Source organism: Myxine glutinosa, chromosome 4 (assembly GCF_964187855.1).
Source record: "Myxine glutinosa chromosome 4, kmMyxGlut1.1, whole genome shotgun sequence".
NCBI lineage: Eukaryota > Metazoa > Chordata > Myxini > Myxiniformes > Myxinidae > Myxine > Myxine glutinosa.
The window spans coordinates 143,084,691-143,105,351 of NC_136264.1; the positions used below are offsets into that span (position 1 = coordinate 143,084,691).

General features: G+C 46.2%; 1 protein-coding gene across 3 annotated transcripts in view; it reads right to left on the bottom strand.

The window, feature by feature from the left end:
• Positions 1 to 20,661, bottom strand: part of NFKB1 (nuclear factor kappa B subunit 1) — a 475,515-nt gene that overhangs the window by 135,363 nt on the left and 319,491 nt on the right. The window lies entirely within an intron of this gene.

Here is a 20,661-nt window from a genome sequence, read left to right on the forward strand (position 1 = left end):
AGTCTCGCTTGTACCTAAATCCCTGCGCCACCATGGAAGCGGGGAAGCAAGCCTCGCACGAGCCACGTGTGATTTGGGTACACCGAGCGGATTGAGTACCACGTGGTCCGTGCAGTTTTTAGTCGTGGAACCCGATTCGAGCAGTTCTATTCGTACCACGCTTAGTCAATGAGGAAATCACAGGAACGATCGAATGGAAAAGGAAGAACACAGGTTTAATTATTATTCCCACACGTATGTACAATGATCGGTACGCAGAGACACAGAGCAGCACTTAGTCAGTCTTATTCTTAACTCCCAGACTCAGGCCTGTCTCACACACACAGGGGATTGCAGGCAGGTTGATGTTCCGGCCAACCGCGTCGACATGGTCGTCCAGGAACGGCCCCGTCCGGCTCTCCACGGTCCCAGCACGTCCCGCGAAGATGGCAAGCAGGCGGTGGAAGGATCCTCGTAGCGGGTCTCCCGAACAAAAGGCAGCCGATGAGGTAAGAATGAAAATACGCGTCTCTCAGCGCGGCTGGCGGTTACACAGCCGTTATCACTCGTGTAACTCGATGCACAGTACTGATGCACTCGATGCTCGGCTTCAAGCTCAACAGCGTCACTTTATATTAGCGCGTATCCTGGTTCATGCGCGTCTTTCGCCAATTACGTATCTCTCCAAGTCCTCTTCGGCTCACCTCCCTCCTTCAACTTTTCACCTCTTCTGTAACTCTTTTCACCTCTTCTGTAATTTCACACTGCTGGAACTCAACTCCTCTTGATGGCTTTGCGCAACCGCTTATACAGATACGCCCCGAACTCTCTCGAACCTTCCAACCACGCCCTGTGACGCAGTGCTGCCGCCACACCCTGTGAGCCCTGATTGGCGGCTCGCGCTTACCGTCGGCTCCTCTGCCGTCCTCATTCGGCCCCGCCCCGACCCTCCTAGGCCTGCCTCGTGTTAATTCGCGGCAAAAAGAGGCATGAGGCTAGGGAGGCGGGATAGTCAATGGAAGTAGGACCTATTCTCCTTACTCTACTCAACGCAGAACTAACATAGGAAAAGGACTAAGCTCATAAATGCTAAGAAATAACTACACTATCGCAGGGCTACATGTTGCTTGTGTGACTAATATGAGGGGGAAATTTAACCTTTATTATACTGACTGTTACCAAAACTGAAAACCGCAAAAATATGTTTGCCAAGCCAGGTGTTGCATTATAAGAACCATTATGAACGTCAAAATGCAGGGATCGCCCACCGACCAGAATACGATCTTGGTAGGTGACCTCGGGATTGGCAGCATAGCTGTGTCTAAATCGGTCGATGAGCTTTCTCACTTCGCCTTTGGTGTATTTTTCAAGGAAGGCGAGTTTCTGCATTGCGGAGTTCCGAGCCTGTTAGACCATGATCTTGAAGGAACAGCGCCAGGGTTGGAACATCATCATGTCACCGTCGTATACATCTAGTTCGTGTGTTGGCTGGCATTGCCGAGCAAGGGTGTCAATGATCTCTTTAGTGTAGCAGCATAGCAAACCTGTTGTGCATTTTGTGATACAAGCACCAAATTTGGTACACTAGTAGACTATCATATTATGAAAAGATCTGGATAGTGGGCCATCTCAGATTCAGAGATTTGATTTTTGCAAGATTTCGATTCGATTGGGATCGAAGAGAACACCTTCTTCGTCTTCTGTACAGTGAAGTTGCCAGCCCTGAATTCTCTGGCTACATCTGGGTGCTTCATTGGGAGTGCAACCGTGTCCCTCAGGTGAACAGGGACCCACCTGGCATAGTGTGTGTGGTCTAAGGCATGGAACCATGGGACCAGTTCCGTCAGGGCATCAAGGTACGTCGTGAATGAAGCCTGCCGCAGAGAACGCACGTAGACCAGTACCAACATCTCTAGTTCCAGCACAGTTGCCCAGTACTGAAAGTTGGGAATGTCTTCTCCTCTCTGGTGACACCAGTCTTCGAACTCAGGCAGGTCTTCTGCATCATCAGCATATGTCATACAGTGGCGTTCATACGCACGGTGTTGCAGGATGTGCAGTGCCGCTGCAGTGATTTGATGAGCTCTTCTTGTGCGGGTGACGTGGGCAGCTCGTAGGAAGGAGTCGGCCGTCCCTGGCGTGGCAATCTCAGCTTGCAAAATCTGCAAATCTTGCAAAAATCAAATCTCTGAATCTGAGATGGCCCAATATCCAGATCTTTTCATAATATGATAGTCTACTAGTGTGCCAAATTTGGTGCTTGTATCACAAAATGCACAATTCTTTTGAATATTTGGGCTAAGCCGCCCCACTACTTGTTATAATCCATGGGTGAAATCTCTGGTTCAGCCTTGGGCTTGTCTGGTGATGTCATGGGAGAAGATAAGGGTGGCTCTCTTGAGTATGCCATTCATATTCAGAATTGTTGTCTGCTGCTCCTTGGCTAGCTCAATGGGTGGGGGTGAATTTTGGGGTTGGCTGGTCGGTGAAAGTCAAACGGCAGTGTCGGTCATGTGAAAAAATTGTGCTTTATGATCGTTAGATGACTGGTGGGGTGAGGTCTGGAGGATACGCCCCCTTTCTTTACTCAGAACGTGCTTTCTCTACAGCTGCTGTTTGTCGGGCTCTGAGTATGCGCAATTCAGCCTCCTCTCTTGCTTGGTCCACCTCTGCTGTCACTTTCTCTGCTTTCAATTCTGCTTCACGTTTGGCGACAATCTTTTCGTAGGCCACGTTCTGAGCAGAGGCTTGAGCCTGGGCACTGAAAGATGAAGATGGCCTTGAAGATTTGATGACTTGTGGCTCTGTGTGGAGAGTCCTGCAGCAATTGATCTGGTTTCTGGAGCCATGTCATGCATCTTATCCAACATCGGAGATATAATACTGTTACGCAACTGTGATTAACACCACAGTTACGGATGGCCGATTTGCGAGACTTTAACTCCCGAGGCGAACACTCAATGGCGGACTCAAGTTCAACACAAACGCGCGGAATGGCGGGACACCGCGAAGGCTCCGCAACCTTACCTATTAAAATCAAACACCCAGGAAAACTGCGTTCAGATATATATACAGAAAATAATATAAGGATTTATTATCGAATAGTAATACAGTGAAAAAGCCGCGCCGGTAAATCTAATAACTCTAAATCGGGACGTCCCCACACGACTGACAGCAAACACGATACGAGGGAGATTATGAATACAAAAATAACACGTCACGTCGTTCAAATGTACGCGGATGCGGCTTATCTGTCTTTTGGTTGTCTTGGTGGCGGCCGTCCACACCGCTCCTTTTGGCCCGATCGCACACCACCAGGTCCTTCGCTCCAAGCTCCACGAGGCCCCGCTCCAAGCACCACGCGTCCGACGCGTGGCCAGCAGCTTCACACGAGGACGATCTCCACAAGGCCCGTGCACCAATGGTTCAACGGAGGGCTCGACTTGCAACGAACTGCTGCGAACTGCCGCGTGCTCTGTGTGCTTGGTGTTCTAACGAACTCTCCACCAACTGCCTTCGGGGAGCTTTTCCACCAACTGTCTTCGGGGAGCTTTTTCCACCAACTGTGTCTCCGCGTCGACTGTGTGCTCCAACGAACTCCCTGTGTACTCTCTGGACTGCCACGAACTCAACTCTGTGTGTCGCCGTATCTCTCCGCGTCTGCCGTGTCTGCTGGTGTCTGCCTTCGAACTCAACTCGACTCTGCCACGAAATGGCGTCCGACCGTCGCATATATTGGTGGCCGATGACGTCACATTGGCGCACTCCTCAGCCAATCACAGCCTCCCAACTCGCCCAGGTCACGCCCTCTGCGGCATGCGACTCCTGACATCTCCCGTCCGCGACCCCCCCGCGGTCGTTTTGTAACACGTGCCAGCGAGGTTGGTAGGCCTTTTAGGTGCGAACGGCGGCGGCCAACCATGGCGGTGTTTTTGGCCTGGTTTCCTGTCTATTTATTACGAAGTCAATGTCAGGGAAAGGGAATTATTTAATGTTGCGCTAAGGACCTAACTAATGTTTATGTGGTTTGCAGTGCCATAATGGACAAAGGTTTGACTACCAGGTGAGACTCACAGGGGCGTTACCTTTAATCCCTCACTATTTAACACTCGGACCTCCAGGTAGATCCACAATCATACATCTTACCCCGACAAACGCCTAAACATCAAGAACTTATTACATGTAGAGTCCCTGTCACGACAGCCGAATACCTACCTATTCAGATCTACCTAGCTCTAGATATTGCTCTACCAAATTCATAACAATACCATTGGTATAGTCATTGTTGCCAAGATATGTCTTCTCAGTGCGAAAGGCATCTTCCTGATCTTCATCAGTCTGCACGAGCATGCAGGTCTTTTAATTTGGACCAGGCATCCAAGTACACTTGGAGTATCGAACGGGCATCGCTGTGGTCCATTTGGATTAGGTTTTCTTAATCTCTCTGGGCCGGTCAGACCCAGGCGGCTCCTAAAAGAAACCTCATAAAATTTGGGCCGGTCAGATCTGTGGCACAGAACGAACTCCAGATGAAACTCGGCCCAACTGAGTGGTTTCCAACCTCAGCTCCACCCTTTGATTAGGAAAGGCATTGCATGCAAACCAGGGATCCCCAAGGGAGGTTTTGAATCATGTTAATAAAATTCTAAGGAGGACCATTACAGATTAAGGCACGGTAAGAAGAAAAACATTGTAATTGAGAAGTGTCAGTGTTTGGGAAATAAATAACATGAGATTATTTGCAGCAAAATCTTACTTTTTAAAAGTCCGTTCAGAAGGATTTAACTTTCGCATTAATATTCATTCCGTTTTTACTTGCTTGCTAGCTGATAAGCACACCCATAATTAATTAAAGTGGGAGGTGTGAGTGATATCACTTTCTTGAAAGGTGAAACAGCTGGGATGTAGTATTAATTGTTATGATACCACAAATACCACAAAAGTATTCATTGTTCCCTTGGCGGAGGGGAGGAAACGAAAATCAACATTGTTTGAAAAATGATGACATTGCCTGCAATGCCCCCCCCCCCCTCCCCCTGAGGCATCGCACCTTTGCATCACATGTCTCTGGAATCTAAAATGTTTTTTTTTGTATACAAGATTGAGGCTCGTGCAAGAGCTAACATTAATGACAAAAAAACAAACGGACACATATGACATAATAAAGAGAGCAGGAGACAAGAGAGGGGGAAGCACACAAGTACAACATATGAGAGCAGGGACATCGGGAGGGCGATGGCTTGGAGGTAGGAGGCGTGGGAAGGGGGGTGGGGGAGGGAGAGGTAAAAAAAAAAACACATGGACAGTGGACACATCCAGGACTTCCAGGAAAGAAGTGGGTATTTCAGAAAAGTGTATCTGGGCTGAATTAGTGAGGGTAGAAAAGATCAAGGTTTTTGATGGGGGAAGAAAAGACATGGTGGTGAACAGCTGTTTTAAAGACCTGGAGGGAGGAGTGCGATTGAAGAGAGTGAGGGAGTTTGTTCCAGAGGTGGGAGAAAAGAGGAATGAAAGAGTGAAGGTGAGCAGAGGGTCTCGATTTTGGCAGTTTCACCAGAAGAGGGTTGCTGGCAGATCTTGTGCGACCTGTAGGAATATTTGGTGGACAGGGCTGGGGGACAGCACAGACAGAGCTGGGCCAGAGAGGAGTCTAGAAGACAGAAAGACCACCAACCTGCCTGCAGTGAGTGAGTGAAAGGCCCTCAGAGTTAGCTTCATCGCGGAGATTCCAATGATTCCGAAAGCTTTGGTTTCAACAGCGTGAAGGCGAGCTAGGTGTGAGGCAGGAGCACCAGCCCAGAGGGGAGCGCAGTATTCCATTGAGCTGCGGATGAAAGCCTTGTATGTGGTGAGGAGCTCAAGTGTGCCAAGGAAGGACTTCGCACGACGGAGGATGCCCAGTCGGCGACTGGCTTTGGAGGCCAGATTTGAAATGTGGTTTTCCCAGGAAAGATCATGGCAGATAGTGAGACCCAAAAGCTTGAGTGACAGAACTTCTTGGAGAGGATTATTCAGAAAGTGGATGGGAGGGTTGTCCAGTCGGTCTTTTTGGAGAGACATAGTAAGAGTGTGAGATTTGTCAGGATTGAAAGACATGTTCCACTTGTTTGACCAGTCTCTGATTTTGTCCAGGTCTGCAAAAAGTGAGGAGGTTGCAGACTGCCAATCTGAGGGATGAGGAATGGAGCGGCAGAGAGTGGAGTCATCAGCAAAGAGATAACGAGGATTTTCCAGAGAGTCGGATAGATCATTGATGAAGACCAGAAAAAGCACAGCGCCCAGAACACTGCCTTGGGGAACTCTAGCCTGAACAGGAAGGGGAGAAGAGAGAAATCCATTCAGGGCCACACGTTGACTACGACCAGAGAGGAATCCGCAAGCCATGCGTGGAGATTTATATGGATACCAAAGGAGGATAGTTTGGTGAGCATAGCGGGGTGCCAGACCGTATCGAAGGCACGTGATATGTCAAGGGAGACAGCTCTAATTTCCTGTTTGACATTGAGGACCTCCATCCATTGGTGAGACAGCAGAAGCAGCATGTCCAGAGTAGAGTGACCTGGTCTGAATCCAAATTGATGATCAGAGATCAAGCCATTGGAGAAAAGGAAGGATTTGATATCCGAAGCAATGATGGATTCCATGACTTTGCTGATAATTGGGAGCAGGCTGATTGGTCTGTCGTTGCTGGGATCTGTTTTTGCACCTTTTTTGTGCAAAGTGGTGATGTTGGCAGATTTCCAAGCAGATGGAAGATGACCTTGAGCAAAAGAGAGGGTGAAGAGAACAGAGAGAGGGAGTGAAAGAGCGGAAGAACATGATTTTAGGACCCGTGGGCTGATGCCGTCAGGTCCAGTTGCAGAATCAGAGTCGAGGGTTGACAGAAACTTTTCCACCTTGTCAGGAGGAAAGGACACAGAGTCCAGGAGCAGCTGGGTACGACTGGGTACGGTGGGTACAGAGAGGGATGGGTTTGGGACACAAGATTTAGAGGCAAATACAGAGTTGAGGCATTCAGCTTTTTCACGTGTGGAGTCAGCCGTGTGGCAATTTGAGGTGAGGGAGGGGATGGAGGGGGAACAAACACCAGAAACAGATTTGACCAGACGCCACCAGGATTTGGAAGAGGGAGACAGATAAGAGAGTTCGGTCCTGAGAACGGAGAGATATTGTTTCTTGGCTCTCCTGAGGGTGGACACACACTTGTTTCGGGCTTTGTGAAAGGAAATGAGATTTCCTTCCGTTGGATTTGCTTTCCAGGAGACGAAAGCAAGTTGTTTCTGGGCAATAGCCTCACCACAAGATTCCGTGTACCATGGACGGGAGGAAGGGTATGACAACTGAAGACGAGATGGGATAAATCTGTGCATGAGAGAGAGCAATTTACTTTGGAAGAATTCCCAGGATGAGTTGATGTCAGAGGCAGTAGAGATGGGAGACCAGTCCAGATGATTGATGGCTGCTTGAAGACCGTGCCAGTTGGCCTGAGTGAAATGCCACACTCGTCGACGCTGAGGAGGCTCTCTGAGAATGGTCAGAGAGATGTCCACTTTAACAAGCAAATGATCAGAAGAGCCGATTGGAGCAGAAGAAGAGCAGCAGACATTTTCAGGGAAGTTAGTCATAACCAAGTCCAGAAGAGAAGATGCTCTGTTGACTGAGATCCGGGTTGGGAAATTGACAGATTGTGTCAGTCCCAGTGAGTCACAGAAGTCCTTTGCTGAAGAGCCATGGCTGGTGAGAGAGGTACCCACCCCCAGCCAACTGGCATGGTGACAGTTGAAATCACCACATATGAGGAAGAGAGAGTTGGGATGGGTAGATAGAAGTTGGTCCATATTATCAGACAGCGAGATGTAGATGGAGTCATCACTGTTTGGTGGATGGTACAACACACATATGAACAAAAGGTGGGAGCGAAGGGGAAGCCGTAGCCAAAGGTATTCCTGGGGGTGAGGTGGAGAGAGGGCAGTGCAGGGCGAGTGAGGAAGATAGTTTTTTATAAAGATAGCAACCCCACCTCCAGGACGAGGCTCAGGTCTGTCATACCGGAGGAGGGAGTAACCTGGGAAAGATACCAAGGAATCAGAGACATCATGAAGGAGGAAAGTTTCTGTTAAGCAGATCACGTCTGGTTTGTCAGAAGCAACCTGTATGGAGAGATCAGTTAAGTTTGAGCGAAGGCCCCAGATGTTTGAGGTCCATACTGTTAAGGAAGAGGAAGGGGGAGCATCGGATACAGAACAGGGGGGGGGGGGGGGGGGAGCGGTAGGGTAAGATGTGGAAGAGGAGGAAGAGGTAGGGAGAGCTGTTGAAGGTGTGTCAGAGATTACAGAATAGCTTGGAGAAAGGGAAGAATGGGGCAGACAAAAGGTTTGATGGTGATTGGGTGCGGCGCAGTGAGGTGTTATTTGAGGAGGGGGAAGAGTGAGGCAGAAGGTTGAGGGAGAAGAAGGTGAAAGTTGGAAGGGGGAAGAAGCGGGGAGGACGCTTTGAGGAGGAGGGGTGAGAGGGGAGTCTAGGAGGGGAGGAGTGAGGGAGAGTCTCGGAGGGGAGGGGTGTGGGGGGAGTTTAGGAGGGAAGGGGCAGGGGGGAGATTTGAAAGGGATGGGTGATGGGGAAGATTTGGGGGGGAGGGGCAAGGGGGAAGATTTGAAAGAGATGGGTGATGGGGAAGATTTGGAGGGAAGGGGTGAGATTGGATTTTGAAAAGTGTACGATTAATGGGAAACGAACATTTATTGCAAAATGAGTTTCTTGAGACATTCGAGTCAAAAATACATTTGAGGACGCTGAAGGATGGGTGGAGTTCTGGAGAGTTTAGGGAATGAATGAAAGATGCACTGTAAGAGATGGAATTTTTTTTTGGAATGAATAGATTTGGTGAGCAAGTCGAAAGCATCCTTTTATAGAAGAAGAAGAAAAAGGTGTTATAGAATATGACAAAATAAAGTTCTTCAGGGGACAGATGAAACATTTTTTAACAACGTGATCACGTGATCACGAACAACGTGGTCGAAGAACGAACGAACAAATAAGAACGAACAAACGGATAAGAACAGGGAAGGAAAAAAAATTTTTTGTTTTTTTTTTGAGATTTTAAAACAAGGAAGTATGGGGTGAAAAGACCGTGAAAAACAGAGACCGAAAGTAATTTGCAGCGCGATCGAAGAACTGCTGAGACAAAAAAAAAGCCTCAAGCCAAGGGCTGACACGGTAGCCTACTAGCACTACACTAGGCCTCAGAATACACGATACGAAAAAAACGACGATTCTGTACACAGGTATGAAAAACCAACACCGAGAAACCTATTAAAGTCACCCCAATAGGTACATACACCGAAAGAAAGATACAGATTCGACAAAAACACAATTGTGAAAAATTACGTAACTTCGAAAGCGTGCGCGCGGGGACAGCTTTGAAGAGACGTGACGACCAATCTTGTTCAGGATGTCCTTAAGATCAATCTTAAAGATGTCCACTTTAACAAGCATATGGTCAGGTGAAACGATTGGAGCAGAAAAAGAGCAGCAGACATTTGCAGGGAAGTTAGTCCTAACCAAGTCTAGAAGAGAAGATGCTCCGTTGACTGATATCCGGGTCGGGAAATTGACAGATTGTGTCAGTCCCAATGAGTTGCAGATGTCCTTTTAGTCCTTGAGCCAACCGGCCATATTTTGAAGTGAATGCTCCGGCGGGGGGAGTAATTCTCATTATGATTTTCCATTAGACCAATGTCTCAAGTGTCAGAAAAGGTGTGATGGACATCTGAGAACGGTAGCTTAGTGCCCGGATGGACGCCATCTTTGAAACCACCCAGCTCGAAAATGCCCATTTGGTGGGGTACATTGTTGCACGTGTATCTGGACTTCTATACTAGCTATCGATGTGCGGTTGACGACTAAATATACGTCCGATGTGTACCGTCTAAATAAAAAATAATATGAAGCATTTTGTTTTAGATTAATTATTATAAAAATCAATTATCGAAAAAAAATCATATATTTTTCAATATTTTATTATTAGACTTGTACTTTTTTTAGTGAAACAACACTGGTATGATTTTCCAAATTATGCATTGTGCTACACCGTTTATCTGTCTATAAAAATAACTCAAAAACTAAAACATATCATCCACCACGAGTTTACACAAAAAATATATGAAAAGGCATGCACTTTCCACAAACCGAAACTATGTCAGTTGGAATTTCCCGCCGATAAATCAACCCACAGAACCCAGTGCCGAAAGTGACGTCAGTCTATTCTATATCTATATTCTATATTCTATATCTCAGTCTGAGATTTGTTGCGGTGACCTGATTAATTTCTGAGGGGGGGGGGGGGGGGGTGGGTGGCTTAAGAACTAAAAGTGAACATGTTAGATGGCGCCACATACAACTCTATTATAGAGTTGTATTGTGGCGCCATCTAACATGTTCACTGACTTGGATGAGTATGTCTATGTAAGCTGGCGAACTTTTCGGATATCGGAGTAATCTAACGTCAGTCTTTTTGTTCTTTCAGCTGAGATGGCCGGTGTCGAGGCGAAACGGGCGAAGATTGAACCTGAGTCCGGAACGTGCATCCTGTGCAGCAAGAAGTCGCCACTCTCTGAACTAAGCAAGGCAGCGGGCAACAGTTCTTGGAAGACATTGTGTGACGCAGCCGCAGTTAGAAACTTTTATCCAATTCTAAAGCTAGTCCAAGAAGGCGCAGTTGAACTTCCTAATATTCCAATATTATACCATAGGGCTTGTAGATCAGACTTCACTCACAAAAACCACCTAGCTACTTTGACCAATGCAGCTAGAAGTTCTTCAGTTGATACTGGCGATGCGGTGCGACGGCGATCATCACGGGAAGAGACAGGATCAACTTCAACGGTCTACGATGATAAATGCATTTTTTGCCAGCGTGCTTCAAAATTCATAAAAGGCAGTCGTACCCGTGAAACAGTTGTCTTGGCTGTTGAACTTCGAGCAGATAAGACAATAAGAGATGCTGCGACAGCTCGCAATGATGAGAGAGTTTTGGCATTGACTACACGAGATATGGTTGCAGCTGAGGCTCACTACCACTTCTCCTGCTATATAAACTACACACGGCCCCAAAAACCTCAAGTAGAAACTGACATTGAAGATAATATCGAGAAAAAAGAAATGATACGATGTATATTCAATTTCATTCGCACTGACTTGTTCTTGAACCCGAGGATTGTTCCAATAGTTGATGTTGCAACAGATATCCTGTCTTCAGATACATTTTCAGTTGATGTTCGTGACTCCATCAAGAAGAATCTGCAGCGCACATTACAAAGAGAGTTTGGAGAATCGCTCATCTTCTTCAATGTGAAACACCGTGTATACTTGATGCCCGATAATCTGACAAAGCGAGAGATTGCTGCAGAGTGCGTAAACCTGAAAGCAGAAGTGAAAGCATTTGAACGAACGGACGGTGAAAGTAACATTGTGCGTGCAGCTACTTCACTGCGACACCAGATCAAAGATGCTCATTACAATGAACGTTGGCCGCCTCAGCCAGCAGAACTCACTTCAGATTACGTGAAGATACCAGATTCTCTTCGTGTATTTCTGCATACTTTGATTTGCGGGAGTGGGGGTAGCTCTGCGCGTGCCGACACACTGGTATAGTCGATGGCTCAAGATATCATCAATGCTGTACACCGGGGTACCATCAGAACATCGAAGCATGTCCTACTTCCGTGGGTCATGAAAACGCTCACCGGTAATACAGAGGTCATCAGAATATTGAATCGACTCGGGCACGGATGTTCGTACACAGTTCTGGAAGAAATCGAGACAGCGCTATGCATAGACAAATTAGCAAGTGTGGAGAAAGATACAGTACCACTACCACTTCCGTCACATGTGCACCCTTCGGTCCCGACTGTATTAGCATTCGATAACATCGACAGGCTAGAGGAATCGCTGAGTGGTGGCGGAACATCGCATCGCGTCAACGGTATCATCGTCCAACCGAAGTCGCAGTCGTGTTTGCCGCCCCAACCTCCATCGGCAGTATCCAAAGCAGATAAGAAGCGATCTATCCCATCATCCAGCGATTTAGTTCCAATATACAGCGGTGGGAAACGAGAGGGCCCACCTGCAATCAAGCCTGCAGATCTTTCTGACACTCTTGCAGGCGCAACATCCCTTGCGCAGCGCCGAAATCACGTATGGATTATGACTCGCATGCTGGAACCATGTGACCAGACAATCAGTTCGTGGACTGGTTTCAACATCATGACTAGAGATCGTGTTCAGGTGACGGAAGATGTAGTTGGCTACCTGCCGACTATAAACGCGCCTGCCACAGATATGGCAACAGTGCAAGAAATCCTCAGAGAAGCTCTGAACATCATGTCATCACTTCAGCTTGAGCGTATACCGGTTGTGCTAGACCAGGCACTATTTGCTAAGGCGACCGAAATAGCATGGAAAGATGTCGATCGATATGGAAGAATCGTGCTCATGATGGGGAACTTCCATACCATCTGTAACTTCATGTCGAGCATTGGGAAAATGTTTGGAGATGCAGGCCTTCGGGATGTAGCTGTTGAGTCAGGAGTAATCGCTGAAGGTTCCATCAACAGGGTTCTGGAAGGCAAGCAATACAACCGTGCTGTGCGACTCCACAAGTTGATGTACGAGGCACTAATGCGCATCATTTGGAAGGGCTTCCAGGTGTGGATAGAAAGCAATCATCCTGACAAGGAACCCCAGATTCGAAGCACTGACCTCAAAATTCGCAGCATCAAGGAGGATGTTTGCCACGAGACTCTCGCTGCTGCTCTCGATGATGATTCATGTGTACAGAGCTTTGACATGTTCGCGAAATACCTACATTTTCTGCGAACCAAACATGGAGACCTGGCTCGCTTCTGGATGATGTATATTGATATGGTAGAGACCCTGCTGGGGTTGATTCGTGCGGATAGAGAAGGCGACTGGATGCTTCACTTGGCTTGTGTCAGAAGAGTGATCCCTTGGTGTTTCGCAATGAACAAGGTGAACTATGCTAGATATCTACCAGTGTACTATGCACAGATGACGCAACTCCACGAAACATGCCCCGAGTTGTACAGGCATTTCAATCAAGGCTACTTCTCCGTACAGCTTAGACCAGGGAATCCATTTGCCAGAATCGCTGTTGATCAGACAACAGAAGAAACAGTAAACAAAGATACGCAAACAGCTGGAGGAACACGAGGTTTTAGTCTTCGACAAGGGGCTGTGTCACGATACTATCTAACTGCAGAAAATCGGGCTACTGCACTGAGGCAACTACGAGAAACTATCCTTGTGAATGGCAGCGACACATCTCACGCCAAGCACCCTGACTTGTCTACTTCTCGCATCAAACGTGATGAGTCTGGCGTCACAGCTATCTGTGATCTACTGGAAAATGACTGGACCAATCCATTCGCCGATGATCCGTCATGTCTTCTCAGTATATCTACCGGAGCGGCTGCGAGGGAGGACGTTTCTAATGACCTACTCAACACCCTGCAAAAGGGGGAAGCGGCGTATCAAAGCTTCCAGAAACGTCTTGAAGAGGGAACAGGCTTTCATGACACATTGAACAAGCTAAACTTGAAGACCTTTGGTAAGATCAAGCAGAAAGTTGTGAAGGGCACAAACAAGGAGATCGTCCTGAGAGCTGACAGACAACTGTTTGCCACCATGATACTCATCGCCAAGACAAGGAACCTCGACATGCAACTTGTCCTTTGTCACCCACTAGGGCCGTTACCATGGTCTTTGGCAAACGTTGATGGGTCAATGAAAAAAACGAACAAAGCTGCACTTGCGAAACACATGGAAGGTCTTGTGGAACCAGCCGAGAACGTTGACAAGCGAAGTGCAACAATAATTGATGCGATGGCTCTCATACAAAAGATGCATGGCGAGAACGACACGTTCGAAGAACTATCTGACCGCATCCTTGCTGCAGCGCTTCACGCTGGTCAAGGCAGTGAGCGCATCGATGTTGTCTTTGACACATACACAGAAGAATCCATCAAAGCAGCTGAGCGTGTGAACCGCGGTTCAAATGAAGGCATCAGTTTCAGCGAGATCAGACCCGCACACAAAATCATGAACTGGCGGCGTCTCCTTGCTTGCAGCCAGACAAAGGAGAAACTGGTTGTGTTTCTGGCGGAGTCGTGGAAACATGAAACAAATCGCGAAAAGCTAGGCAACAGAACACTGTATGTCACCTGTGGTGAAAAATGTCTGGTACTGACCCGCGATAGGTGGAAGTTGGTGCAAGCACTCGAATGTAGCCACGAGGAAGCAGACACGCGTATGTTTCTCCACGCAAAGCACGCCGCTACCCACTACAAGACGATCATCTTAGTGGCAGATGACACCGACGTTCTGATCATCAGTCTTCATCTCAGCAGAACCATCGATAGTCAGCTCTTCATCAGACGAGGAACAAAGGTTCGAGTCAGAATGATCGACGTTGGAAAGTTGGCTGCGGTATTGGGGTCTGGAGTTTGCAGTGCATTGCCAGGGCTTCATGCATGGAGCGGGTGTGACACTGTGAGTGCTCTGGCTAGCCAAGGAAAGATAAAGGCTTTGAAGCTTGTGCAAGCGAATGAGCTGTATCTTCAAGCATTCACAGATCTGGGATCTTCGTGGAATGTACCAACAGACGTCTTCAATAGCATTCAGGCCTTCACGTGTCAGCTGTACGCTAAGAACACGAAGATCGTCGGTGTTAATTCGCTCCGTTATCACATGTTCTGTGCAAAGAAGGGCCAGATCGAATCTGGACAATTGCCGCCTTGTGAAGACTCCTTGATGCAGCATACGCTTAGGGCCAACTATCAGGCGGCTATCTGGCGACGCAGCCTTGAAAACCTACCAGACGTCCCAACACCATCAGCAGGACATGGTTGGGAACTCGATGATGGCGGTTCGCTCACAATCCGATGGATGGCGGGTCTACCAGCTCCAGATGTCGTCTTGAATCTCATCTCATGCACATGCAGAAGGACGTGTCGACCGTCAGATTGCTCCTGCATACTGAATGGGTTGAAGTGCACTGTTGTGTGTAAGCTGCAGGGATGCTCCAACATGGTGCAGGATGATGCTATCGTGGCTCAGGATGCCAATGACTCTGATGGCGACTCTGATGATTAACTTTGTGTGCACTGTATATTGTATAGCATATGTTGTTCTCTATTATAATGCAGGCCAAATTGCCTGAAAATCTTTATAGACAGATAAACGGTTTAGCAAAATGTATAATTTGGAAGATCATACCGGTGTTATTTGACTAAAACATGACATGTTCAATGATACCTCCGCTTGCTTATTAGGAATATACATCGTATGGTGTTAAAATCAGCTCCATACGTCTTTCCAAACTCTAGTAATGAATAATTAATATAATTGGCGGCCATTTTGAAATCCAAGATGGCCACCAAAGTGCAGATTTCCTATGTAACAATTTCCGCCTGCTTATTAGATATCGTATGGTGTTAAAATCCTCTCCGTACGACATTCCTAACTTGCGTTATCGTCAGAATAGATAATGCCAGCGGCGGCCTAAGTCATTTTATGCCTCTTTACATTTATTTGTTGTAAACTCGTGGTGGATGATATGTTTTAGTTTTTGAGTTATTTTTATAGACAGATAAACGGTGTAGCACAATGCATAATTTGGAAAATCATACCAGTGTTGTTTCACTAAAAAAAGTACAAGTCTAATAATAAAATATTGAAAAATATATGATTTTTTTTCGATAATTGATTTTTATAATAATTAATCTAAAACAAAATGCTTCATATTATTTTTTATTTAGACGGTACACATCGGACGTATATTTAGTCGTCAACCGCACATCGATAGCTAGTATAGAAGTCCAGATACACGTGCAACAATGTACCCCACCAAATGGGCATTTTCGAGCTGGGTGGTTTCAAAGATGGCGTCCATCCGGGCACTAAGCTACCGTTCTCAGATGTCCATCACACCTTTTCTGACACTTGAGACATTGGTCTAATGGAAAATCATAATGAGAATTACTCCCCCCGCCGGAGCATTACTTTTGGTCTGGCTCAAGGACTATTTGCTGAGGTGCCATGGCTGGTGAGAGAGCTACCCACACCCAGCCAGCTGGCATGATGACAGTTGAAATCGCCACATATGAGGAAGAGACAGTTGGGATGTGTAGATAGAAGTTGGTCCATGTTATCAGACAGCGAGATGTAGATGGAGTCATCACGGTTTGGTGAACGGTACAACACACATATGAACAAAAGGTGGGAGTGAAGGGGCAGCCGTAGCCAGAGGTACTCCTGGGGGTGAGGTGGAGAGAGGGTAGTGCAGGGAGAGTGAGGAAGAGAGTTTTTGATAAAGATAAATATTATTGGAAAAATGATAAATACATTTAAATATTTAAAATACATTTAAATAAAGATTTAAATGATATATTTGATATAAATGAATGCATTTAAAGATAAATGTTATTGGCATCTCCTGCAGTGAGGCCGTGGCACAAGGCATGTTGCTCTTACATTGCAGACAACGTTTCCAGGGTGTACTCCTACTAGTTACCCATCCTGGTTAAACTTCCAAACTCCATGCTAACTGGCTACTTTCACTTTTGTTGCTCTTTTCTCCCCTTGTGGGACCACCATTTTGTCACCCACCAACCATCTATCCCATTATCCTTACTACCCACATTCACTATAATTAACCAAACACTTGTAGATTGGTTTACTCCCATCCGCTCTTTTTATTTTTCCATTTTTGTTCATTCCCTTGCTTATTGTTCCCAACTGTGGCCCGACTGTCAATACGTTGCCTTTTTACCCCTGTCATCTCACTCTTCCACGAGCCAATATCTTATCTAAAAACAAGAAAGAGCAACCAGAGATTGCAGACCCTTGCCAGGAAGTGTTTGTGAGGTGTATTTTGTGGGATGTTTTTGTACATTCTTTCATTATTTTTTATAACCCCACTTTCATCAGATACGTGTCACACATTACGTCGTCTTTATAAAACTCAATTCAGTAATGTATTTTAAATGTCCGGGAGCCAAAGGCCTGAATTTTGGTGAACCTGGATTGTCGGATAAAGTTTTTTTCTTTGCTGTTCCTTGTATTGCGCTCCCGCTTTTATTGGAAGCCTCGCCTATCAAGCCACGTCCGCTTTGCTCCGCCTACCCGTGAACACGCCTCGGCCCGGATTGGTCACAAGGGTTCATCAGTACCTCCCCTCGTGACGCGTTGATGGGGGCCACGCCTAGGTTCCTGGCCGCTCCCTTTTTCTCCCACTCTGACCGCGTGCGTAATGGCGGCTTGGGGCCAGCAAACAAACCAAAAAGGGCAGCGAACGCTGCAATACGGCTACTGGCACTTTGGAGAGAGAGAGATATGATTGTGGATAATTGAAGGGGCCTATCTTATTTGATTAATACAACGCAGAGTCAAACTATTGGAAACAGATCCTTAACTGAAACACATGCTAATGAAATAACTAAAGCAGAATCTATGGTGTCCTACGTGTTGCAATATGACCTAACTTGGGTGCAACCTTTACAAAGGGGGGATATTTACAAGAATTATTATTTTACAAAGTGAAGGTTCTAAAAACCGTAACAATCTATATTATAATAGCCGTAGATGATTCTGTCTGTCTGTCTGTCTGTCTATCTGTTGGGTGTCTGTCCGGGGTGTGGCTTACTCGGTTTGCAGAGTAGCTCCACCCATAGCTCCACCCATTCTGGGAGTGGCTATAAACAAATATCCACCATTTTATTAACTCGCATAGCTTTGAGTCCTGTTTTGTAGGCCCGTGGTGTCTTGCTCTCCCCCAGTTTTATTTCAAATCAAATTCGATAAATCATTTCATTTTTCACAGTCGCTAACATAGTTTTAGACTCGGTTGAAAAAAAACGGGAAGAAAATCCAATGAAAGTTGCCGTTTATAGAACGAAATGAATTCTCAAAGGCCTGTAACTTCAAGGCCATTGAGTCTCTCTCACGCCTTTATCTCCAATCTAACTCACCATATGATTTCATTTTTATCGATGGTTTTACTTTTAGACTCGGTGTCAGCAATAATTGAGAACAATCCACACACGCGGGAAAATGCAGAGATATATTTTTTAAAATCGCGTCATGGTGTATCATACACCGCCCAACATGACACCGCCGGCAATGTGTCGATATATATTAAAAATTCGCTTTTGCTTTTCCGTTATGATATATTACTATTTCGTTTGATGATAGTCGTCACAAAAACGTCAACAATGATGCCGACATATATTTCTTCGTTTTTATTTCATTCAACATATTAGCCGGAAGTAAAATATGTTTCAGGAAATTACCGAGAGATATTTCTTCGTTTTTTTTATTAGTTATGTGCGCATACACTTTAAATAGGTTTATTTGAAATCTTTAATTTTCCACAAACATTCCACACACGCGGGAAAATGCAGAGATATATATTTTAAAATCGCGTCATGGTGTATCATACACCGCCCAACATGACACCGACGGCAATGTGTCGATATCTATTTTAAATTCGATATATCATTTCATTTTTCACAGTCGCTAACATAGTTTTAGACTCGGTTGAAAAAAAAAGAGAAGAAAATCCGATGAAAGTTGCCGTTTATAGAACGAAATGAATTCTCAAATGCCTGTAACTTCAAGGCCATTGAGTCTCTCTCACGCCTTTATCTCCAATATAACTCACCATCATGGTTTTAGACTCGGTGTCAGCAACGCGGGAAAACGCAGAGATATATTTTTTAAAATACACCATATCACCGCCCAACAGCCAACAAGTATCATACACCGCCCAACATGACACAGACGTCAACATTTCGACATTATCGCTTTTTCTTTAAACCGAGCCGAACCGAATAAACCGAGTGAATTCACCGTTTACCTTTGGTGACAGTCGTCACAAAACGACATATATTTCTTCGTTTTTATTTCATTCAACATTTTTAGCCGGAAGTAAAATTACCGAGAAATTACCGAGTTCAGGAAATTACCGAGACATATTTCTTCGTTTTTTTATTTATTAGTTATTTGCGCATACACTTTAAATAGGTCTATTTGAAATATTAAATTTTCACAATGTAATTTACTTGCCATTTGTCATTTGATAATTATGAGACACTTCCTATTGAGGATCGTGACAATTCATGCGGTGCGTGGAAACTTCCATTTCCAAAATGGATGAAGAACGCAGACCTGAACAGGATGCAGCTAGAAAACGAATGAGAAGGGCGAACGAGTCCGTCGTCGAACGTCAATGCAGACTTGAACAGGTTGCAGCAAGAAAACGAATGAGACAGGAGAACGAGACAGTTGAGGAACGTGAACACCGACTCGCACAGGATGCTGCTGCAACAACGATGAGGAGGGAGAACGAGACCCTCGACGAACGTGAACACAGACTCGCACAGGATGCTGCTGCAACAACGATGAGGAGGGAGAACGAGACCCTCGACGAACGTGAACACAGACTCGCACAGGATGCTGCTGCAACAACGATGAGGAGGGAGAACGAGACCCTCGACGAACGTGAACACAGACTCGCACAGGATGCTGCTGCAACAACGATGAGGATGGAGAACGAGACCCTCGACGAACGTGAACACAGACTCGCACAGGATGCTGCTGCAACAACGATGAGGAGGGAGAACGAGACCCTCGACGAACGTGAACACAGACTCGCACAGGATGCTGCTGCAACAACGATGAGGAGGGAGAACGAGACCCTCGACGAACGTGAACACAGACTCGCACAGGATGCTGCTGCAACAACGATGAGGAGGGAGAACGAGACCCTCGACGAACGTGAACACAGACTCGCACAGGATGCTGCTGCAACAACGATGAGGAGGGAGAACGAGACCCTCGACGAACGTGAACACAGACTCGCACAGGATGCTGCTGCAACAACGATGAGGAGGGAGAACGAGACCCTCGACGAACGTGAACACAGACTCGCACAGGATGCTGCTGCAACAACGATGAGGTGCGAGAACGAGACCGTCGATGAACGCCAACACAGACTCGCACGGCATGCTGAGCAACAAAGACGTTGGAGTGCTCAGCAAACATATACAACCGCAGCCATAATGGATCCGGCCGAAGTATCCGATAATATTGTTCAAGAGCATAAATGCGGTCCAATGACGTCACCATGTGTGTACTGTTCTGCACACCATTTCACAAATGAATCAACAGGACAAGGGGATGGATTTACACTGTGTTGTTCCAAGGGAAAAGTTAAATTGCCTCCACTATTTGCCGTACCTGCTCGACTGCAACAACTTTATCAGGGTGACGATGGAAAATGTCGCAACTTCCGAGACAATATCCGGAATTACAATTCGGCATTAGCTTTTGCATCAATGGGTGCTCAGATCTCATCTCCTCCAGGAAATGGACCATACTGTTTCAAAATCCACGGTCAAATTTACCATCGCTGTGGTCCATTACATCCATCACATGTACATGAACAAGCACAATTTGCACAATTATTTATTTTGGATACAGCTCAAGCTACAAAGGAACGTATGAATCGACCTGAGAATCACAGATGTTTGCAAGAATTGATGGCAGAACTGCACAACATACTATCTGACGTTAATCCTTATGTCACATGTTACAAGACTATGT